The sequence below is a fragment of the Ursus maritimus genome, unplaced genomic scaffold, assembly GCF_017311325.1.
Source record: "Ursus maritimus isolate PB19 unplaced genomic scaffold, ASM1731132v1 scaffold_258, whole genome shotgun sequence".
NCBI classification, from domain to species: Eukaryota; Metazoa; Chordata; class Mammalia; order Carnivora; family Ursidae; genus Ursus; species Ursus maritimus.
The window spans coordinates 10,460-17,516 of NW_024425097.1; the positions used below are offsets into that span (position 1 = coordinate 10,460).

General features: G+C 50.2%; 1 non-coding gene across 1 annotated transcript; it reads left to right on the plus strand.

Moving 5' to 3' along the window:
* Window positions 1–190: 190 nt before the first annotated feature.
* TRNAG-CCC lies at window positions 191–261 on the plus strand. The gene has a single exon. It is a non-coding gene; the product is annotated as a tRNA-Gly (tRNA).
* The last annotated feature ends 6,796 nt before the right edge of the window (window positions 262–7,057 follow it).

A 7,057-nucleotide genomic window follows, 5' to 3' on the forward strand; every position in this document is an offset into this window, starting at 1 on the left:
TTCACGCTGTTGCCTGAATGAAAGTGTCCTTCTGAAGCCTTTGCTTTTGATGCCTGTGGGTTCGTTAGTCTGTCCTCGGAAGACATCCGTGTAAACCTATTCTGGAGCGCTTTCGTTTCCCCGTGCCCCATCCGACGGTCACTCCGGAAATTCTTTGAAGAGAAGCACCACGCGCCCTCGTTCGTGTGAAGCATTGGTGGTTCAGTGGTAGAATTCTCGCCTCCCACGCGGGAGACCCGGGTTCGATTCCCGGCCAATGCATCCTGTCTCCTTTTTTCCCGCCCCACCGGCAACCCGGGTGGGTGCCTCTCCCCCTCTGCTCACCCGCAGACCTCAGACCTCCCACGAGGCGCCCCATCCTCGCATTCCCCATGGCACAGGCCAAGTCCTGTGGTTTCGTGATTCTGGCCGCCAAAATCCGTAGGGTATTTCTGAGCAGAAAGCAATAAGGAGTCGATCCACACCGGGGCCCGGCCTAAGTGGAGTAGCCGTGGGCGTGCAGCGCAGCAACCACCGCACTCGCGAGTTCTTACCCGTCCACCTGCAAGTGTCTCCGCGGGTTTTGCGGTTGAGACTATTTGGACCTAAGACCACAGTTACTTTCAGCCTTTCCCCTGCAGGACCCACGGAACCCAAAGAGCCACCAGGTAGGTCACCGATGCCCGTGCTGGACCTTGGGTCGGCCGCTGGGCCACGTCTCACCACGGAGCGAGGGCAGAGACAGGAAGGTCCCCGGAGGGGAGCGGCCGCGGGGCCGGCGGACACCCCAGTGGCCGCGGCGGCGTCGGCGGCCCAAGGACGGCGGAGGAGCTGGTGGAGAGGGACCCGCGTGGACGCGAGGGGAGCTACGGCCAGAGGCCCCTCGCTCGCGCCGCTGCACCGCAACACCAGCGACCGGGTCCGTTCACGTCGTCAGCGGCGCGGCCTGCGCTCCTCCCGCCCGCGCCTCGCGGTTCCGGGGAAGGATGCCGCGTGCCCGGCGATGCGCCTCAACAGGTGTTGGCCCGAAAAGTGTATTTGTAAAAAGGGAGAAGGAGCTAAAGACTCTGGGAACTGTTGACCCGGATTTGTTTTCTAGCTCCTGGGCGCTCCTTGGGAGGGATTCCGATTTGAGGGTAGTAGGGGCGTGACTACGTTAGACACTACCGGTGATTAATTCTCACCCGAAAGTCTTTGGAAGATCCGCCTACCTAACAGTAGCTTAAAATCGAAGGTTAGTGACATTGACGCCCAAAGAAACTTGATTTAGGGGCCCCTGGGTGGCTCAGTCGGCTAAAGCCTCTGCCTTCTGCTCAGGTCGTGATCTCGGGGTCCTGGAATGGAGCCCTGGGCTGGGCTCCTTGCTCAGCGGGGAGCCTGCTTCTCCCTTTCCTTCTGCCCCTCCCCCAGCTCACGCTCGCCGGCTTGCTCGCTCGCTCGCTCTCTCTTTAATAAATAGGTAAGAGGCACCTGGGTGGCACAGCGGTTAAGCCTCTGCTTTCGGCTCAGGGCGTGATCCCGGCGTTATGGGATCGAGCCCCACATCAGGCTCCTCCATTATGAGCCTGCTTCTTCCTCTCCCACTCCCCCTGCTTGTGTTCCCTCTCTCGCTGGCTGTCTCTATCCTGTCGAATAAAAAAAAGAAAAAAAAATAGGCAAAATCTTCTAAAATCTTAAAAAATTAACTTGATTTATTCAATCCCAAGAGTTTTGTTATTCGGAGACTGTCTTTCTACTTTTGAGCGTAAACGATGCGATACTATCTTGGAACCACCGAAGTTGTTTTAGTCATGAACTTATTTTTAAACTCTTGGAAATCTGGGGGGGGGGAATTAAAATTTTTTTTTTTGGAAATCTGAAATTTTAATGAATAAATTCTGAACTGTGATATACAATTTTCTCCGTAAACAGGAATCAGGATTTAGGCCGTGGCGGTCCGTCCGGGGAGGGAGGAGGAGTTCTGATTTACGTCATGGATTACTCACTCGATGGAGTACAGGTTTTAAGGACCATAACATCCCCCCCAATTTCCCCTTTCCTGGTTGCTGGGGGCGGGGGAATTGTCTTTGCCTCCCTTCCTTACCCTCTCCTGGCCTGTGAGAAGCTTGCTCCATATTCAGGCGGTCTCCCCTTCCTCCCCCTCTTCCTTCCTCATCTTCAGTAAGGAAGCAGGAGGAAAGTTGCAGGGGAGGGAGGAGACCACAAGGACAGGACTGCAGGAGAATTTTTGGAGAGCTTAGAGGAGAGGAGGAAAAAGGAGCTGTGGCTTGTGAAACAAGCAATGAGAAAGCAAAGAAGAGATCTGAACGGTTATGGCTCCCGCCTACAGCCTTTTCAGGGTATTCAAATAATAGGACTAAAGGAGTTTAGCCTTTACAGGTATTTTCTCTTCTTTTCTTAAATAAAGATTTTATTTATTTATCTGACAGAGAGAGAGCACAAGCAGGGGGAGCGGAGAGGGGGAAGCGGGCTCCCCGGGGAACAGGGAGCCCGAGGTGGGGCTGGATCCCACGAGGCAGGGCTCCATCCCAGGAGCCCGGGATCATGATCCCAGCCTAAGGCAAGGGCCCAGCTGACTGAGCCACCCAGGCGCCCCTACAGGTATCTTCAGTTAGGGTTGGTTCTTGGAGAATAAATAGTCTTTGGGCTCACATCAACCCAAAACTCAACTTCATGGGCCTGGTCTGCATAGGATTGTCTTTGAGGTGTATAATAAAGAGTAATGTCCACACCTTTCTTTTGAAACAAAATCTTGGAATCTCTACAGCATTCTTTCTGTCATAGATTCATTGGGGTGGCGGGGTGTGTGTGGGGAGGACTGGGGGGTGGTGGGGGAGGGGTGGTTGTTGAAAAATTGTGACATACATAAGGTAGAATGCACGGAACCTGTATGTATCGTACAACAAGTGACTGTAATGCACGCAGCTGTGTAAGCTACACACAGATGACGGCGTAAGCTAGTATCGGCCCTTTCCTGCACCATGCCCCTGCTTTACCCGGTCATAACCTTCTGCCTCACCCCCTACTCCCATTTAATTGTTAGCGGTGCTGTTGTTATTTTGCCTGTCTGTAATGTTCTCTCATTAGGGTCCCGTTTGGAAAGCCCTTCTTGGTGGTGAATTTGAGCACCATTACCTGTTTGTTAGCCGCTTGAATTTTCTCCTATGTTTTCCCCCAACCTTGGTGATTTTCCTATAGGTCTCTTTTTCCGTACCAGTTGATTATGCTGACTGCAGATACGTTGGCCCAAACTGTGCCTTGACTTTTTACCCTTGATTCTGTGCTGTGATGAACAGAGATCCTTGAAGTAGTTGGCTTAATCAGCCTCTTCATTAAGAATTAGTCTTTTTGTCTTATTTTTAAAATCCTTGCTTACCCTTGAGATCATGGGAATACCCTGCTCATTAATACCAACCAAAATCATTTGCGGCTTCATTTCACATTTTGGTGCCTAATCCACATGGAAGTGACTTTGGTCGTGGTGGAGGTAGGGATCATATGTCATCCTTCCCCTGCCCCCCCCCAGTACATGGGATTGAATTCTTATATGCTATAATCATTGAACATTTATAATGTTTTTAATACCTCCGGTTTTTGAATCTTCAATTTAGCCTGCTTTCTCTATTTGTGTATATACCAAAGAAACTCGATTCTCTTAATAGTTCTAGTAAGTTATTTCATATGTATAAATAATTATAGTACTCTTTTTTCCATTTTCACTTCTCATACTTTTTCTTGCCTTTTCTCACCGGCTAAGTTCTCCATCACAGTGGTGAAGAGAAGTGGTTGCGGTGGGCCTCTGTGTCTGCTTCTTGCTGGTTCCTAACTGGTAAGGGTAGGGGGAAACTGTCAGTATTTTATCATCAACTGTCATGTGTGCTGAAGGTTTTTATTTGTTTGTGTTTGGTTTGGAAGCTACCCTTTAGCAGATTAGGACTGTTCTCTTCTCTTCCTCTTACGCTAAGAGGTTTTGAACAATCATAAACTGATAATGAATTTTTTCAAACACCTTTTCTGTGCTTTAGTGATTCTGATTTTCCTCCCATAAGTTGTTAGTGTGATGAATTCATGTATCTTCTAATGATAATCAAATGTTTCCCCAGCGTAAGACCAATTTTGTCATGACATATCTTGCAATAGATATTTTGATCCAGTCTTTTAAAGAATTTTTGCAGCTATGTATACTCAGCAATAAGTGAGGCCTGTAATTTCTGTTTTTCACATTGCCTTTTTGGTTTTTGGTTTCAACCCAAACTCATAAACATAAGTTGGGGAATTCTGCCATCTTTTGATGCTTTTAGAATTTCTTTGTTTTTGGAGTCATTTCTTCTAATGAACTTTTTTGGTCCTTGAGCTTTCTTTGCAGGAAGACTTTGAGTTCTAATTTAAAAAAAAAATTAATGCTTGTAGGACTAGTCCTCCTCCCCACCCCTGCCCAATTCACTATTGTCATATACCTACATGCCCTCTAAAACTTTTAATTGGTTGACGTATGCGTGTTTGTGATACTCATTTATTGTTTCCTTACGTCTGCCCATTCAGTAGCAGTGACTTCCTGCTTCCCTCTTCCCAGTTTTATCTGAGCGGTCTTTTCAAAGATCCAACCATTGACTTTTCTCTTTTGTATATCTATTTCTAATTTTCTCTCTTACTTTCCTTTCTTCTTTAATTTCTAATTTTCAAATTCCTGCTTTTATATTTAGTTTCTGGTCCTAACTGCTTTGGTTGTTCTTGTTATTTTTTTTGGTTACTCTCTGAGATGGAGGTTTAGCTGGTTAGTGATCAGCCCTAATTGTCATGAATTACATTTAAAGCCGTGTATTATCCTCTGAAGACTGGTTTCACCACACCTTGTGCAGTAGCTGCAGTCTTTTCAGTTTTGTTTGCTTCAGAATTATTTCCTAATTTCCATCTGCATGTCTGCTCTGATACAAGCATTGAGGGAAGTATCTCTGAAATTCCAGATACCTGAGGTTTCATCTTATGTCTTATGACTGAATTCTAGATGCTAGCTGAGTCTCTGGAAATGTTATTGGAGGGCACTTCTACAGCCCTACGATGAGTGTGTTCTCCTTTGAATATGCTCTCCTCTGGTAGGCTCTTAGAGTTTGTTACCTGCTGGGAAACATACCACACCAAGTTGATAGCCTGGGGTCTCCCGGACTACCCAGGCTATGTACCCTCAAGGCTACATCCACTAGAGGTCAAGCCCGTGGCCACAATTTCCTCAGGGGCCTTTTTACTTAATGTTTAAAGATTTTACTGTCAAGTAATCTCTACATCCAACCTGGGGCTGGAATTTACAACGCGGAGGGGGATCCAGTGTGGCACGCTCTACCGGAGTGAGCCAGCCAGGCACCTGCTTGCTTGTGTGCCTGCTTACTCAATCTATTTATTCTCATGGGCTTTTTAAACTTTCCTTTACCTTATACTGCTTGTAGTGCCAAGGCTGCCTTGTCCAAAGAGCCCTGGGATTTGAAGGGGAAGGACTAGGGTCACTCTTCCCCCCAAGGGCTTAAGACTTTAGGGTCCCACCTTAATGTAGTGAGGATCTCCTTCTCAAGTGAGCTTGGGACTGAAAATGTCGATTTCTGTGTTCCTAGCCCTCAAGGTTCCCGAACAGAAGACAAAATAGCTATCCTGGCAATCCACCTAGGAGCAGAAGCTTTGATGCCTCTGTTTTTACTTTTTGCACGAGCACCTGCAAATGTTACGTGGCAAGCTTGCCATCTACCTTTAGACTCTTTTTTTTAAAGCACGGTACCGATCAAGCTCAAGGAAAAAGAAACAAACGAACACCAAAAAACACTCGTAATCGGAAATGAAATAGACTGTATTCTCCGACTTCGAAAACTCTGCATTTATCGACAACCCTAGGAGGAAAAACACACGTGGGGACTAAAAAAGACAACCAGGGGGTCAAGAGCACCCAGGCCGAAACGGACAAAACTCCCTGTGAGACAACCACCAACAGAACCATAGAAACCTTGCCCAGCGGGCTCGCGCCCCCACCTGCAGCCTTCCATCCCTCCACGGTACACTCAGGGTCACCACCTTCCCCTCCACCCAACCGCCGCCATTCTTCCCAACGCTCCCGAAAGGAGTTCAAGCGACGCCCCGTCCCCCCACATCACGCGCCTCACGGGAACCCACGAGTTCGCCCCTTCGACCTTCCGCCTTGCGGCAGCGGCTCCACACCCAGCGCCCGGCAGCCCCTGCGCGGCCTCAGCTCCACACCGCGCCTGCTGCCTCTGCGCTCTGGGGCCGCAGCGCCTCCCCCGGCCCCGGCTCGCTCTCTTCGTGCCTTCCAGTAGACGTCGCGTTGACCCCCAAAGGCCTTGGGAGCCAGTGTCGAAGGGAAAAAAGGAAATGTGCCCCGTGCCTGGTAGAGTGTGCAGGGTTTAAGTGCGGCAGTCCCTGGAGAAACAGTGGGCTTTGACTGTGGCACCGTCGTTCTGGTATCCTAGGGTTGAGTTTGACTCCTGCGGGCTTCGGCTTACGGAAGCAGTAAGAGCTTCCCATTTGGTGCACACTTCCCTTGCTACCTTCGTGGGGTCAGTTAACAGCGCCTCCCTACACCGCTTCGTCTGCGAATGGGACAGCCTTCGAGGAGGACCCGCTCGCCTTCCGGCGCTCCCCTGCCTCTCAGTCCTCGCGGGTATCGGGTCCAGGCACGTCTTCCGAACGCGGAGTAAGCCTTTTCTGCGCGAACTGAGCTGACGAGGCTGGGCCCACCGGCCGGTGTCGGGCGTACACACGAACACCGCGACGTGGCTTGGCCTCCAGAGATGGGTTTTTCGGAGCTCAGCCTGATCTGCGCCCCTAGGGCGACCCCACAGGGTTGGGAACCTCTGTCGCGTAGCGTAAACACGAGCCCGCTCCTTAGTGGCCCCCGGAAGTCACTTCTGCGGTCGACGGACCTGGGGACCAGCAAGCCCGGTGCGCCCCGAAGAAGGACCGGCCGTCCACCACCCCCATCCCCACGTCCCGGCCTGGGAGTTGAAGAGTCCGCGTGGTGCGGGGCGGACACCGCACCTCACCTGCTGGACTGAAAGGCAGATTTCTGCGTAAAAAGTGA